The following is a 17,720-nucleotide window of genomic DNA, read 5'->3' as shown; positions in this document are numbered from 1 at the left end:
TCATCTTGCTCTTGCTTTTTCCATTCTTTTCCCTTTTCTTATGTCATTTTGCATTCAGGGGGCAAACTGACACCCACACTGCATGGGAAGATTGTAAGGCAGTGGGAAGTGGGTACCGTGGAGCCCACACACATGTAAGCAGATACTGGGATCAATGGATAGCTTCTGAATCACAACTGCCCCTTCAAATAAGCTTCAAAACTGCAAAAAGCACAGGCCACTACCTCTAGTCCAACTTCAGATTGAACAAAAACCAGAGGGTTTACATAAGGAAGAACAGGAGATTTAGTAAACAAAAACGACAAAGAATAGCCAAAATAATCCTCAGCAAAACACACACACACACACACACACACACACACACACACTCACACACACACACACACACACACACACAGTATGAGGTATCACATTGCCAGACTTCAAACTTTACTATAAAGCTACAATAACCAAAACAGCTTGGTATTGGTACAGGAACAGTCATATAGACCAATGGAATAGAATTGAGATTACAGAAATAAAAACTTCAATTTCTCAACCAACTCATCTTCAACAAAGCCTCCACCACCTACCAATGGGGAGAGGAAAACTTATTCAGTAAATGGTAATGGGAAAATTGACTGACCACATGCAGAATATTCAAACAAGACCCCTGTCTATCCCCATACACAAAAATTAACTCTAAATGTGTCAGAGACCTAAATGTAAAACCTCAAACTATAAAAACCTTAGAAAATGCAGGGCACACCCTTATGGTAATTGGAACTAGCAACTAAATCCTGAAACACATAGGCCATAAGAGATAAGATAGCATCCTCTTCCGGTCCCAGGCGCTTCAGGATCCGCAGCTTATGGTGCAGACATGGTGAAGTCCAAGAACCATACCACACACAACCAGTCTCAAAAATGGCACAGAAATGACATCAAGAAACCCCGATCACAAAGATACGAGTCTCTTAAGGGGGTGGACCCCAAGTTCCTGAGGAACATGCACTTTGCCAAGAAGCACAACAAGAAAGGCCTGAAGAAGATGCAAGCCAACAACGCCAGTGCCATGAGTACACGTGCTGAGGCTATCAAAGCCCTTGTAAAGCCCAAGGAAGTTAAGCCCAAGATCCCAAAGGGTCCTAGCCGCAAGCTTACTCAACTTGCATACATTGCCCACCCAAAGCTTGGGAAGCGTATTCGTGCCTGTATTGCCAAGGGCCGCAGGCTCTGCCAGTCAAAGACCAAAGATCAAACTAAGGCCCCAGTCGCAGCTTCACCTGCAACTCCAGCTTCAGTTCCAGTTCCTGCTCAGGCTCCCAAAGCTGCCCAGACCCCCACAAAAGCTCCAGAGTAGAGGCCTCTGTCTGCCAATGTGTGGACAGAAGGACTGATTTGGCCCCCAGGATGCTGTCTGCGTGGGGCTGGTGTCCTCCTGTGCTATTTGTACAAATAAATATGAGACAGGGGGAAAAAAAGAGATAAGATAGACAAGTGGGTTCTCATTAAACTGACAAGCTTCTGCAAAGCCAAAGAAACCATCAAGAGAGCAGGGAGACAGCCCACAGACTGGGAAAAACCAGTCTCCAACTCCATGCCAACTCCATGTCTGATAAGGCCTAACATCTTGGATCTACAAGGAACTCAAATGTGCTGAAAAGAAAAACAAACAACCCCATTACAAAATGGGCAAAAGATATGAACAGACACTTCTCAAAAGAAGACATATGAGCGACCAACGACATATGAAGAAATGTTCAAACTCACTAATCACCAAGGAAATGCAAATTAAAACTACACTGAGATACCACCTAACTCCAGTCAGAAGGGCCATTATTAAAAACTCGAAAAATAACAGATGCTGGAGAGGATGTGGTGAAAAGAGATCACCTCTACACTTCTACACTTCTACAGTGTTGGGAGTGTTAACTAGTGCAACCTCTGTGGAAGGCAGTGTGGCGAATCCTAAAAGCTCTAAATGTTGATCTCCCATATGATCCCGCAATCCCCCTACAGAGAATAAACCCTGATGAACTCAAATTATTCTGTGAAAAAGACCTGCACACGTATGTGTATCGCAGCATTGTTCACAATAACAAAAACCTGGAACCAACTATGCTGTCCATCAAAAGAGGATTGGATCAAAAAAAATGTAGTACATATATACAATGGAATACTACACAGCCATAACAAAGAACAAAATCACGAATTTCGCAGTAACCTGGATGGAACTAGAGTTAATAATATTGAGTGATCTCTCACAAAACAAAGATCTGAGTATCACATGTTCTCTCTCATAAGTGGACTTTGAACATCTATCATAATACTATAAGAAAAGGATTGACAGTGGTGGGATACTTTGGGGTTGAACAGGGAGGGCAAGCATGGTGCGATGAATGGTAGTCAATATCTGTCTAGATCAGGTTGACACCCCTTATCAACAAGGGTGCCGTAACAATGCATATTTGTACACCTAACCCTTAACTGTACCCCAAAATTTTAAAATAAAAAATATGTTTAAAAAAAAAGAATGAGAGGAAACACTATGTAAATATTACCAGCTAGTCTTCCTCATTTCTAGGGACTTCTCTTAGGTTTCCCTACTTCAGGTTTGCACTGAAGTATGATAGCATTGCTATAGACAGAATTATCAAACAAGTTTGCATTGTTTTGTTCAAAGGGATGACTCTCCCAATGCTGCTATGGATTTTATTGAGCTTTCATATGAAGCATCCACCTTGGCTAAAGTTCTCAGAAAAGATTACCACACAACTTGATGCTTTTGTTTGCTTTGTTTTGTTTTGTATTGTACATAAAACTTTAATTTCTCCCCTACCCTAAGTATTAATGGGATTCTTTTCAATAATTTCATTGAAATGATATTGTACATATAATCATTATTGTCCTCATTCCTCTCATTTTCTTATTTGCTTTCCTACTGGAATGAGAGAGCACCACTAAATAAAGAGGATCTCTTAAAAATAAAAAATAAAAAAGACATAGAATAGCAAAATGGATAAAATATCATACAGCAACACTATATTGTCTCCAAGAGACTCATCTCACCAGAAAGTACACTCAAAGACTCAAAGTAAGAGAATAGGAAACAAAATTTCAGGTGAGTGGGCACAGAAGAAAGGAGGAGTCATGATCTTAAAGTGAAACAAAATACCCTTTAAGCTATCAAAAATTTTTTAAAAATTTAAAAAGATTCAGAAGGTCACTACATAATGATAAAGGTTCAATCCATCAACAAGAAATATCCATCCTATACATATATGAACCCAACATTGGAGCACCAGCTTTCATAAAGCAGTATCTAAATTAACTTTAAAAACATATTGACTCTAACGCTATCATAGCTGAGGACTTAAAACCTTACTCACAACCGTAGACAGATCATCAAGACTAAAAATCAACAAGGAGATCCAGAACCTCAACATGAAGCTTAACCAAATGAACCTAATCGATAGCTACAGAACACTCCATTCAACAACCATGGAACATACATTCTACTCATCACCAAATGGAATGTACTCTCAGATTGACAAAATTCTTGGCCATAAATAAAGCATAAACAAATTCCATAAGATTGAAATTCTGCCAAGCACCTTCTCAGACCACAGTGGAATAAAAATAAATATCAATGCCAACAAAGTTCCCCCAAAATTCACAAAGACATGAACACTAAATACCATGATGCTAAACAACTCCTGGATCAACATGTGCATCAAAACAGAGATTAAAAGATGCCTGGAAACAACTGAAAATGAAGAAACATCTTATCAAAACCTCTGGGATGCCATGAAATCAGTCCTAAGAGGGAAATTCATAACTCTACAAACACACATGAAGAAAATGGAAACATCACAAGGTAACAGCCTAATAAATCACTTAGGGAAGCTGGAAAAGTAAGACAACCAAAACCCTAACTTCAGCAGAAGAATCCAGATCACCAAAATACAAGCCCAAATTCAGGTAAAAGAAAATAAAATATAATTTTTAAAAATCAATGAAAACAAAAGCTGGTTCTTTGAAAAGATAAACAAGATTGGTGGCATATAGATCAATGGAACATAATAGAGAATCCAGGAGCAAAACCTCAATTTCTCAACCAACTCATCTTTGGAAAGCCTCCATCACCACCGACTGGGAGAGATAAATCTAATCAGTAAATAGTGCTGGGAAAACTGGCTGACTACATGCAGAAGATTAAAACAAGACTCCTCCCTATCACCATACACACAAATCAACTCTAAATGGATCAAAAACCTAAACATAAAACCTCACACTATAAGAATCTTAGAAAACGCAGGAGATGCCCTTACAGAAATTGGAGTAGGCGACCAATTCATGATCAAAACCCCAAATGCTCATGCCATAAGAGATAAGATAAACAAGTGGGAATTCATCAAACTGACAAGCTTCTGCAAAGCCAAAGAAACCATCAAGAGAGCAGGGAACCACCCATGAACTGGGAAAAATATTGGCCAACTGTATTTCTTATTTCTCACTTGCCAAGTTTATTAAAAAGTTTTTTGAAAAGGAATGTTCAGATGCTTGCCACATTTGGACAGCATCTCAGTTGCCTACAGTGGAGAAGTAGCTCTGTGCTCCATTTCCCCTCCTCCCTAATCCAAAGCAAAGGCTGCTATTTGGGTGGATACCAGGGTATATTTTCTAGCTCTGCTATTTACTGGTAGATTCCAAGGAAAATAAAAGAGCTTGAGGTTTAAAATGACAAAAAGACTCTTTCCACCTCTCTACTGAGCTGTGATAGGTATTTACCATGACTCCTGTGAACCCCGGCCCCAAAAAGTCTCAACAGTTTATTTAAATCTTCAGGGTAGATGATTTTATGACTCCTCCCACACCTATGTGCATTTCAGTAAACCTATTCTTGTCTTTGGGGCAAGCCCCAGTTATTATAAAGAGCCCTGGATCCTTTACTGACAGAGGTTTCTCCTATATAGAACATCAGAGCTGAGGGCTAGTGGGGGTAGTTTTGGGACTGCTCTGTGGATGTTCAGCATTTGGGGGATCCTGTTTTTGGCAAAGGCCTGACACTTGTCTCAGATGCACAGTAGTGGGAGGCTCCCAGCAGTCAGGCAGTCAGTGTACTGCACATTCCAGGTCAGGATACCTCAAAGGAGTCCCTTTGTCCTGAAACTGTGACATGTTTCTCTCCCTGGACTCTAACAAACTCCCTCCCCCACCTCTGTAGATTCCTTGACCACTGTTCACTGTCCTTATGCAGAAAGAAGCTTTTTACCACAGTCATGGCTTCTACTCACTCCCTGCATAGCTGAGCACCACAGAGGTGACAGAGACTAAAATCTACTCCACGCATGCAGACACCTCGAGACCTTTCCAGTTGCCAAGAATAAATGAGAATGAATGAGTCTGGAGCACTGGGATTCATTTTTTTATGCACATCTGAGAGGGAGAGCAGCTCCAGTAAAGGCCATCTCTCAGAATGAAGGAAGGGCAGGATTTCCTGAAGGAAGCCCCCATGTTTCAGGAGGAAAAGTGATTGCTCAGCTTAAAAAGCCTGGATTGTCAGAAGAGCATTGGTTGTGGTCTGCCGCTCAGCTCTGGGCACTTCTGAGTTCCATGTACATTCATGATGTTTTGACACTTGCGTTCCCATTCTCCACAGGCTGCTGTTGTTTTTGATACCAACCTATGTCCAGGCAGCAAGTGACTTGCTTTCTTCCTGGGACCCTGATGCTGCATCTTCACCCTCCAGCCTCAGTCTTCAGATGCAGGCAAGCCCACAGGCAGCAGCTTGGGGCTCAGAGACATTTCCTTTCTCACTCACACCCACCCTGCACCTTCCCCCATGATGCCCATTCTGGAACCCTGTCCCTTTCCCTCCACTTTGTAATTAGGGCACAGTAAGCTTATACAATTGCCACATGGAGGGAATCATTTGTTCAATTGTGCATCTGAAGCAGTTTTTCTTTCCTTCTTTTATTCTTATATTGTAAGAACTGCACTTTTTTAATGTAAAATGATGCAAAACAGCAACCCCTATCTACCTTCTCCATACTACGGACTGGTTGTCCAACCGCAATCACTTTCAACTCTTAACTGTCTCTTCTGCCATTTCCCTCCAAGTTTCTCATTAACATGCTGATGTTAACTATATTCAGACCTATTGTAGGCATTCACTATTGATTTTTATTATGATAGGTGAGGACTGTCCCTTCTCACAAATCTCTCCTTCCCCTACCTCCATTCAACTAATCCATACGTGACATTTTTGATTGAAATCAATTGTATTTATTGATGACAAGTCTAAAAACCGCTCAAATTCTTGAACACCTACAATAAACCAGACATCGTTCTAAGGTGCCTTCCATGCAAGTCCTAATATAACATGCAATCAGTTCTATCATGTGCTAGCCTCTATCTCCATTTTACAGGTGAGGAAATATAACATGCAACCAGTTCTATCATGTGCTAGCCTCTATCTCCATTTTACAGGTGAGGAAATTGAAGCATCTCTTGGTAACTTGTCCAGGGTCCTGAAACTAGGAATTGGCAGAGCTGAAATTAAAAGCCTTGGATTCCGGCCCCAGAATCCTTGCGTTCCACAGAGAGACTGCCCCAAGACGAAGCCTGTTACTGAGATCCTACTGTTGTTCTTGGTGCTCAGGATACACCAGGGAGCAAGACAGAGAAATTCCCAGGAGTCATGGAGCCTCAGTGTTGGGAGGACACTGGGAATGAATGAGCAAACAGGTGGGTGATGAGTGAAGGTTGTGGTAGTTGGGTGAAGATGAAATGAGCCACGCAGGCAGGAGAGCTGCTATTTAGATGGTGGTCAGGGAAGCCTCTTCGGGGCAGGGGCATTTTGTTAGAGGTATGAGTCAAGTGTGAGTGATAAGCATTTCAGTGAGTAGAAAGAACATTCCAGCAGAGGAAGGGCACATGCAAATGCCCTGACCTAAGGCTTGACTGATGTGCTGGAGGAACAGTCACCAAGTACTGTGGAGTGATGAGTGGAACCTGGGAGATGACATGAGATATCACCTGTGGCCAGATCTTGTGGGACCTTTAAAATCATGGGAAGGACTTGGATTTTATCCTCTAAGGTGATGGGGTGTCCACAGAGGATTCTGAGCTGCAGAGGGACATGGTGTGGTACTGGTTTAATGTTCCATGCAAGCTGTGTTGTGTGTGTTCTTGCAACCAGTGTCATTCCTGGCACACGGCACATGCTAAGTGAGTGTCTTCGGAATGTACATGGAGGAAGCCCCAGTAACCTGGGACTGGGGTTACAGAACCCCATTGGTTTCCACTTCTGCTTCTGTAGATTCGACAGGAATAAGGTTTCCATTGCAAGCATCGTTCCTAGGTACGAGAGGGACAAAGATTCACACAGAACTTGCCGGCCTTTGTGGAAACGGTGACTGGACATGTCTGAACATCATTCATGAGCTGCTTTAACAAGAAGGAATATGAGCTTAGGGGTGGTATCATTTAAAAAAAATTTTTTTTGTTTCAGACAAGTTTATATTTACAGAAAGACTGACTGGGCAGGTATCACAGACAATTCCCTCACTGTCCCCCACCTACTTCCCCTATCTCCAACACCTTAGGCTATTTACACTGCTACAGCTAATGAACTAACACATTCTTTCTTTTTTTTTTTAACTTTAAATATTTTTTAAAACATATTTTTTATTTTAAAATTGTGAAGTACAGTTAAGGGTTAGGTATACAAATATGCATCATTCAGGCACCCCTGATGATAAGGCGTGTCCCCCTGTCCTCAGACAGATATTGACTACCGTTAATCCCACCTCCCTTCCCTTCCCTGCCCCCCGCCATAGTTTCCAGCCACTGTCAATCCTTTTCTTATAGTATTACAATAGATGTTCAAGGTTCACTTATGAGAGAACGTGTGGTACTCAGATCTCTGTTTCTGTGAGAGATCACTCAGTATTATTAACTCTAGCTCCATCCAGGTTACTGCAAAATCCATGATTTTGTTCTTCTTTATGGCTGCATAGTATTCCATTGTGTATATGTATCACATTTTTTAATCCAGTCCTCTTTTGATGGACAGCATGGTTGGTTCCAGGTTTTGCTATGGTGAACAATACTATGACAAACATACGTGTGCAGTTATCTTTTTTATAGATTGATTTGAGCTCTTCAGGGTACTAGCGTCCTTACATTATTCAGTTGTCCTTAGTTTTTGCTGAATTTTCTTTTATGTCCCAGTATCCATCCTAGGATCCCTCGCTGCACGTCTCCTTAGGCTGCTCAAAACCATAACAGTTTTGCCGACTTTGCTTGTTTTTGTCATCGCTGGCGAGGAATGCTGGCCAGGTTGTGTCGAATGTCCCTAGTCTGGATTTGTCTGATGTTGCTCTGTTGATGAGGCTTAGATGTTGGGTTTTGGGGGAGGGATCACAGAAGTGAAGTGCCATCCCATTGAGGGTGCATCTGTCACCATAATTCACCACTGCTGATGCTGACCTCGATGACATGGGCAAAGTTCATGTTTCTTGAGTTCCAATCACTGTCAGGTGGCTCCTTCTCCCTCTTCCATACTGAACTCTTTGGAAGGATGGCACAATGTGTAGCCTAGACTTCAGGAGTGTGAGTTATGCTTCACCTCTGGGGATAGAATATCTTCATATATTATTTGGAATTCTTTGTCACAGAAGAATTCTTCTCTATTTCTTTGTTTTCTATTTATTTACACATCAATCATTCTCCATTTAAAAATTTCTGCATTTATTCAACTCTTCTGGGTGTGTTTATTTATTCAATCAATAATTTACTTACATCAGTATGAACGCCTTGACATATATTTTATACTTTAGATTGTAATCCAAAACCACTGTATTTTTTTGTTCAAATTGCTCCAGTTTGCCTATTTGGTGCTTTCGAGTTGACACCCTCATCATTGACACACCCTCATCTTTGTCTGTTTTTTGAGCACCTCTTTGCTTGTTCTTTCCAAGGTGCTCCAGGCTGATATTGTATATTTCCTGCTTGAATCTTAGAAGCAGCCATCTCTCCCAGGAGGTCGGGCTCCCTTTTGCGAGAATGCTATTAGAAACCAAGGTCTGGACAAGATGTGCTTGCTTTCTTACAGGCATTGGAAGTGGAGAGAGGGATTTCTCTTCCGTAGACACAAAGTCTACCTAAGTCCACAGGACCTTATCATTTGCCTGCTGTGTTAGACATTGGCAGCCTTCAAGGGCACAAATGGGTGAGAAATTAATCACAAGCATGTTTACAAGAAGATGAGAGTGGTTAAAATAAAATCCACCGGGCTCGGTGGCTCAGCCTGTAATCCCGCGCCTTTGGGAGGCTGAGGTGAGTGGATTGGTTGAGCCCGTGGGTTTGAGACCCGCCTGGGCAACTTGGCGAGACCTCATCTCTACAATAAATAAAAAAATCAGCCGGGCATGGTAGCGCGTGCCTGTAATTCCGGTTACTCAGAAGGCTGAGGCGGAAGGATCGCCAGAGCCCAGCAGGTCGAGGCTGCGGTGGCCGGGAGCAGCCACTGCACTCCAGTCTGGGCGAAAAAGTGAGACTCCAACTCAAATAAATAAATAAATAAATAAATAATAAATAATAAATAAATCCACCAAAGGAAATACCACATGACCTTCAAAATATAGAAATGAAGTATCCAGCAAAAAACAAACAAAACAACACACACACAGAGCGAAGGTATTTTGTTTGTCACTGAACTAACTCAATAATGGTTGCTCTAGCAAGGTGTTGTTTTACAGGTCATTTGATAAAAACAACCACAATTGTACTGGAAGTGTATTGCAAGGAAGAGGGCTTTGTTGTCAGAATGACCTGGGTTTCTTTCCTGTAATAATGTAGCTGCCTGGGAGCTTAGACGAGTCACCTTGTCTATCTAAGTCTCTCTTTCAGATCTGTAGTGTGGGCAAAATGATCAGGCCTACTTAGTATAGTAGTTTGAAAATTAATGCAATAAGTTTATCAAGTGCTTATTCTCAGCACCTGGCACGCAGTAAGTGCTCAATGAATGCCAACTGCCTGAGATAGGGCAGGAGCACCAGGCCAGTGGAGATACCTACAGCAGATGTTTGAGGGTCAGAGGGCCTATTGGATACCTGCAAATATTTTGATAGAAGAGCACATTTCAGCTTTTGGTGGAGATAGCATCAAGAGATGGGCTCAAACTAATTCAAGACCCTAAATATAGTGTCACCCGTGCAGAGCAATTAGAATCGAATGTTTCCCATTTGGGGTGTGAGAGCTGCTCGATGAATATGCCCTCCGAGACCTGCCCACCCTACAGAGAAGGGGGACAGTGAACTTGCCTGTCTTCCTTGTGCATTCCCTAGGCAGAAGGCTTAGGTTAAGGAATGGTGGACAGAGAGAGCAGGATGGGTACAAGGATTGAAAGGGCCGAGGTAAGCTTTCCATCCAGGACTTGAAGAAATTGAGGATATATCCCAGGGGACAGATTCGAGGATACAGAAGGGTTCAGCTCAGGGGAACACCATCTCTATGGGGGAGGGACTCTTCCATCTCCCGTGTAAGGAGGTTTTGAGGATTTCATCAATGGATGCCAACATCACTTGTTGTAGGGTCCCATGAGCTCTGAAAGCCAGAGGGGGTGGGGAGCATCCACTCCTTGATGGAGCTGGTGACCTCAGGTGATATTCACAACAAAAACAGCACTGTTCTCTGTAAACACATTCCAGACAGGCAAGAGGGGTTTCTCCTCTTTATTCAACTTCCTATTCCCTCATTGCTGCTGTGGTCAATAAGGCACTTGGGATAATGCCACACACTGGAGCTACGCCCTAGTGACAACAGCCCTGAGGCAAACATTTATTCAATCAGCCCGTGATTTATTGTACTGCATATTTGAAGTAATTGCTTTCTTCTTTTTTAACCAGTTTGGTCCCATCCTCTGGTCACATGTACACAACTTACTCTGATTAGCCACTTGCTTAAGTTTGATGGTATTACTTTCTTGTGAGTGAAGAATCAGCTGTGTGTTTGGGCAGCAAAAAGTGCCCTATCAATTCACATTTAAATTTTTATTTCATTATTAAGTGGAATGAAGTGACTTTTCTCTTAAAATTCAGGAGTAAGTTGGCTTAGTAATGAGTGGGGACCTGTCCCCAGGTGTCTTCTCTTCCCAAGGACAGTTTCATGTTTTTTTAATATTTATTTTAGAATTTAGCATAACACATTCATATTTGCTACATGGACACATTGTGTAGTGGTGGAGATTGGGTCTCAGGTGGCCCATTCACAAGGGCAGTTTAATTTTTAAAGAAAATTAGGAAAACATAGTCACACAATGTTGCTTCCCAGGACTTCTGTCCAGGTAGTGAAGACAGCTCATTCGTAATGAAGATGTGTCTCCTGGATCAGGGATTCAGAGTGCCATCGGAGTGTTTACTGAGCATCCACCAGTGACCTCGCTGGGCTCATTCATGGGGCCTCATTTTCTAAATCCACCCTGAAGTGGGTCCAGATGCCCATGATTGTGATAAGCTCACAGGCTCATGTAAGTTGAGCAGAGTTTCCAGGGTCACTCATGGAACATGTGTAAATGAGACTCAGACTGAATTCTGCCTAGTTCTAAGGTCCAGACTTCTTTTGGACACCTGACTAAGGTGTGGGCACATCTGGGAGACTCTATAACCTGAAAGACACTGGTCGGCACAGAAGCCAGGCTAGTCAGTGGGTATACTTAGGATGATGGTCACGGGCCATCTGCCCATCTGTGGAAGTGTTTTGTGTTGGAGTCAGGAAGTTTCGAGATGGTCTGGGAGAAACAGTCTCTATACTCTGAGCATCTCAAGGTCTGTGTCTCCCAAGTCTTTTTGTTGGGAATAGAACTGATTAATGTGAAGATGGTGTCTTAGTTTGCTGGTTCAGTAACTGTCCCCAGTCATGGTTACCATGTATTATAATGCTATTATATATAATAATACTAAAATTATACATAAAAGTATCAAAACAATAAGATGTCTTCTTTTATAAGCTTGTCCTTTAACTTTATATATCATTCCCCACTTAGCCTTTTCATCATGAGTGTATCCCAGGAGTCTCACTCTTATAAAATATTACAACAATTCAGTGATTTGGGATGTGAAGTACTGAGGAATCTGGGAGTCTCCATCAGAGGTAAAGGGTCTTGGGGGAATTGTTCAGTGCCCAGGACACAGAGTTGAGAAAACGTGGCTGTGGGTAACCAATGAGGGGCTACAGGAGAAGGTATTGTTTACCATGAATGGAGAAAGGCTGGAAGAGGGATCAAGGGCAAGGAGAAGGGCAGCAAACACCTGCTGAGTGTTTATCTAGGGAGATGGAAATCAGTATCCCCATTTTATATAAGAGGAAACTGAGATTTAGAGAAGTTACATAACTTGGTCAAGTTCAAGCAGCTGTCCAGCAAAGCTGAGACCTGTGCCTAGTTTTCCAGATGCCAGAGCCAGGTGTCTTCTCACAACCTTGACTGGCCGCTCAGCAAATCAGGAGTTGATTCTCAGCAGAGATTTAACACTTCCCCTCTTCTCTAAGGGGTTTCACCATTTCTCTCATTCCAGGAACAATCTGCCTGTGTCTTCAGTTCTGGATGCAGCCACTGAGTGGCAACGTTGTCCATCTATGGCTCTGGCTCAGTCCCGGGAAGACTTGAAGGAAGAGAAGGAGCTGCCCTGCCTGTGTGGCTCTGTGTGAGCTGTTTCTGCTCTATATTCATTTCATCCTCCCAACAACCCTGGAAGAAAGAGGGTACCCCATTTTCCAGACATTGATAATCTGACCAATTACACTGGTGAGCGGTAGAAGCAGGAATGGAGTCAGGGTCCATCTTGACCTCAAGACCTGCCCCCAACCATGCTGGACTCCCAAAGGAAATGCCATTGGTTCCCCCTGAGTACACCGTATTATGGAGAAGTGGACAGTGGGGATTCCCCTTGAGTCTAGATAGGCATGGCCTAGTGAAGGAGGAGTTGGTGAGGAGTAATCAAGCCTGAGGTTTGGCTTTTGAAGGGAATAAGTAGATTGTCTAGTGGAAATCTACAGTTACCATTCTCGTGTGACCCTCTTAGGATGCTGCTTCTATCGAGGACTAGCATACCATCCCTCAGCAAATTTCTCCTCCTGCTCTGAAAGAGACTGCCTTTTATTCCTGATGAAGTAGTTGGCTGGTGCTTGGGGGCCAGGCTGTTTGAAAAGCGTGCCCTGCATATGCCCATGTCAGACCCAAGACAGGCAGGGTTGTGCTTGGGCCAGCTGGACCCAACTGTCGGGCTGATTCCCTGCATTTCCTCCCAGCTCTGCCCTCAGTGTCATGATGTAGGAGCTTGAAATCAGTCACAGTGGGGTACTTTCACCACAGAAATTGGCAAACGCTAGAAACCAGGACCCCTTCCTCCTGTGGGCCTGACTGTCAGTGAGTACCTGCTCACCACTGTCCACCTGGCAGCAGGAGGCTCACACCCAAGAGGCAGGTGGAGGCAAAGAGATGGACCAAGGAAGCCCATGGACTTACAGCTCTCATCTCATCCTCACAACGGAATGAAGTATTTTTGAATTGCTTCACAACTGAAATATCTTTTTCTCTCTCATTTTTTGTTGCTGAGTGCAAGTAACTGAACTTGAGAAGTTAAACATGCAAGGTTAGAAAATTAGGTTCCTGAACCATCCGAGAAAAAATGCTACAGGTCTCATTGCTGAAAATCACTGTGGTCGTCTTCAAAGTACTCCCCTTGATAAACTATGCACCTATGCCAGTGCCTAGTCCACCTGTCAATGTAATTTCTCAATTTTTGTCTGGAATGGCCATCAGAGCTGTTGCAACTACTTGTTAAGGTCTGACAATTAAGATCATGAACTTGCCACTGAGCATTTACGTTATCAGCACTGTACATTAGAATACCTTCCCTACTCACCTGTTCTGGCCCCCAATGACTTTTTTCTTTACCTGAAGGTAAAGGAACTATTGGAAAGAAGACATTTGATGACATTCAATACAACCACGGTTCTGATGGTCATTCCAGAAAAAACAATCCAAAATTGTTTCATGGATGGACTTGGACCTGGCATCAGTGCAGAGCTTCCCAAGGGGAGTACTTTGAAGGTCACGTTAGTGATATTCAGCAATGAGGTATGAGTACATGCACTAAAATGTCAGCTGTCCTATAATGTGCCTCTACTAGAAAACAAGATGGCTAATGCTGGACTGTGTCTCTGGGCCCAATCCTGTGTTGGAGTCTTTTGGGTCCTGAGGAGGTGGGACATACACACACAGAAGGGGCTGTGGTGTTAGCTATGAAGCAATGGGTCACACAACACTCAGGACTCCCTCTGAATAATTAGGAGAGCAGATCTCCCCTTCATTTCTTTTTCAGAGAGCCCTGTGTCTTGAGCCCCTCATGGGTCAAGCTTTCTTTTAGAAGAGGAGGTGCTGGGTGAGGTCGTACAGTCTGTGAAGCCACCTTGGGGCTCAGTGAGTATAGCAGTTGGTGACTGGACATGAAGGGAAGTCTCTCCTGGTGCCGGGATGAACGTGTGCTGAATATTGGCTGAGTGACCAGCAGTCGCCACCTGTAGTTTAGCTGAAAGCTGCTTGTCTATTTCCTGGGCACATGCGACATACCCAGCATATTCAAAGACAAACTTAGACCTAGGGTAAGGCAACAAGGCAGTAACTTGCATGAGTCTGAGAGTGAGGGCCTTGTCACCTCACCTGTTCACACTTCTGGTTCTGCATGAGAAGGGGAAGGGCCAAAGCCAGAGCACCTGGTTACATCACAGATGATGAACAGCTTGCTGGGAGAGCCCAGAGCCCCATCTGGGGCAGAACAGGGCCAGCGGGCCCGGGGCCATGTGAGCAGCATCTAGAGGGGACAACAGACATTTGACTGGGGTGGCAGGGAAGGGGCTCATGCCATGGAGTGGGAGCAGGTGGGCAGGCTGAACTGATGGTGCACCCTACGGAGGTCCTTAAGGGATGGGATTGACTCCATAAATGGGGAGTTGCTTTCGTGCTGGGGTCTCCCTTCCCTCTCTCCCCATTGCGGTGAGCCTCAGATGTATTTGAGCACATTCTGGGGGTTGATTGTGGGGTCTGTAAAGTCTACATGTTTTCCGGCAGGGATAGAGAAGCTGTGGCCTGAGCCCTTGGTGGGTGGAAGATTGTGTTGGTTGATTTGTTCTGTGCACCCACTCTAGATGGGAGAGAGATACTGATAACCTGAGGCCAATAACCTACAGGGAATTCTGGCAATGAAGGAAGACCTATAAAGATACACCTACCTTATCAGGGCTTTCCAGAGACACAGAACCAACTGGATATTCAGTTGTCCATGATCGTTCAAGATAGATTGGTTCCAGGACCCCTGTAGACACCACAATCTACGGGGCAGGCTCCCAAGATTGTCTTTAGCACAAGGGCTCTCATCACCCAACTTTTGGAGCTCTTCTATCCAGAGTGGTGTTCTCAGGCTTCCCAGCATCCCAAGACCCTCGTATAACGTGGCATAAAACTTGTACACCATGTAAGCACATCCTACTGTGCAGACTAAACCATCTCTAGATTACTCATAATGCCATATGAACAGTTTTAATGCTCTGTTGCTTTTTAAGTGTATTTTTTTGTATTCTTATTTTTTCAAATATTTACCATCTACAGTCTGTTGAATGTAAAACCTGGGAGTATGGAGGACTGACTGTATGTAACCAATAAATAGGGATTGATTATAGTAATCTGTGTCTGAAGGCCTGAGAACATGGCACCAGTGGTATAAGCCCAAGGTCAAAGGCCTGAATATCAGGAGTGTCAGTGAGTGTGGGAGATGGAGGTCCCAGTGCTAGAAGAAAGAGTGCATCGCCTTTCCTTGATTTTTCTTTGTTACTCCCAGGCCTTCCATGGATCGGAGGAGGCCAACCCCCTTAGAGAGGTCAGATCTTTTTAACCCAGTCTAAGGAGTCAACTCTAACCTCTCACAGAAAGACTCTGCTATCTGCATTTTTCTTCAACCACCTAAATTTAAAGTTTGACACCTAAAGTTAACAGTCACCAGGCCTGTCTGATGTGGCTTACATACTTAGCTTGGGTGGAAGCTTGACCTCAGCACAGGCCTGAGCCTTCTCTCCCCCAGTAGGGACTTCCTCAGGTTTAAAAGGTGAGGTTTAAAAGGTGAGATGTTTGTTAAGATGAAAACACCTCATGAAAACCAGACTCAGGGACACTGTGAGGACAGAGCCCACTGCCCCACAAGGGAGGGAAGGACTCACTGCCTCCAGCTCAGGGTTTGAGGGTCCCTGGTTCTGTGGAGATACCAACTAGGTTTCTCAGGCCAACACTCATGTAGGAGGCTGCTGGGCTCGTGGTGCAGGCCTGTGTGTGACTCAGAGTGCAGGGGAGGTGGCTGAGGTTGGCCAAGGGCTGCCGTGGGGCCCAGAGGTACTGGAGGTGCAGCCACAGGGCTAGGTTCCTTTGCCAGGGAGGGGAGTGTGGGGGGCGAGATGCTGACTGGGACAGGTCTGGTCTCCCTCTCCCTCAGTGTAGCTTCTCAAGACTGAAGCCATCTTAGTGTGGGACACTATTTCACTGATGGGGAACTTGGATCTGTAAAGAAGATTACTCTGAGATTCTGGCTGTGTGGACCTAGGCCTGCCTCTGCCACTTACTCATCAGTAAAATGAGAAGGAAATCATAATGATATCCTTGAGCCTGCCAGGTAGATATTTGGGAGGTGTTGATGATGACTTAGCTCTGAGAAATGTCTGTTATGTAGTTTCAGCAGGAACATATTCAGTGTACTCCCAAGTGTCCTTGGGTCAGAGTCCTCCCTTCCTTACCCTGTGGAACTTTGCTCAGGACAGGCTCCTGCCTCATTCCCATGTGCACAGGAGCCCAGTTCGGTGACCTGAGCACAGAAACTCCCTCATCCACATTTGGTGGTCCCTCACCCTTGGAATGGTTTCCTCATGAAGATGTATCTCAATTAGCTCACGCACAATGGTGTAGTTGCTTTTATTTTCTCTTTTGCTATTATAGTAATAAGTTAAATAAGATTTATTTGATCTATTTTCCTTCAAATCCACCTGATGTTGGTGGGACAATGCCATATTCCATTTCCCTTTAGATTTTCCTGCCAGAAACTATCTTTAATATTATTTCTTATGTTTTCAAAGTTTTTAGTAGTGGTTAACAGCATTTTCTTTTTAGAACTAAAAGGCTTGTACTAAAGGGTTTATTTTAGCTCCATGATTTTTTGGTGTAGAAAAACAGCCCTTCACATGGCAAGAGTGATGCCATCTTGAAGCAATGCCACAATGATCGCTGATGCTTGATTCTTGCACCTGCAGCAAGGTCGTTAAACACTATCTGTAGTACAAAAATCCCTCTTACAGAAATCCTGTTGGTAGCATAGATAACCCACATGAAGTTGTTTATCTAACCTTCACACCAGTCACTAGTTTAACAGGAAAGTCTGAGCCAAGACCAGCATCAAATGTTTAACCACAAAAACTTTCTATATTATGAACATTTTCTAGAGGGTGGGTGCACAGATTCATGTCTCACAGCCCTCCAGACAAAAGTTCCTATTAAATGCTTCCTTCTAAGAAACTGGATTTCTCGGCATCTTTCTTTGACCTCTCAGCCCCCTCAGCCTTTTGGGTAGGTTCGTATATACCTGCTTCCCACAAAACATTCAGTAGGGCTAAGGGAACAGCCTCTAGCCAGAGAT

The 17,720-nt window shown here is 43.7% G+C and overlaps 1 pseudogene; it reads left to right on the top strand.

Annotated features, from left to right (window-relative positions):
* The first annotated feature begins 862 nt into the window (after positions 1–862).
* LOC103251605 lies at positions 863–1,436 on the top strand (annotated as a pseudogene).
* The last annotated feature ends 16,284 nt before the right edge of the window (positions 1,437–17,720 follow it).

This window comes from Carlito syrichta, unplaced genomic scaffold (assembly GCF_000164805.1).
Source record: "Carlito syrichta isolate Samal-C Ts95f unplaced genomic scaffold, Tarsius_syrichta-2.0.1 Scaffold143183, whole genome shotgun sequence".
Taxonomy (NCBI): Eukaryota; Metazoa; Chordata; class Mammalia; order Primates; family Tarsiidae; genus Carlito; species Carlito syrichta.
The sequence above is the reverse complement of the archived record's forward strand: the minus strand, read 5'-3'. Positions and strand labels throughout refer to the sequence as shown.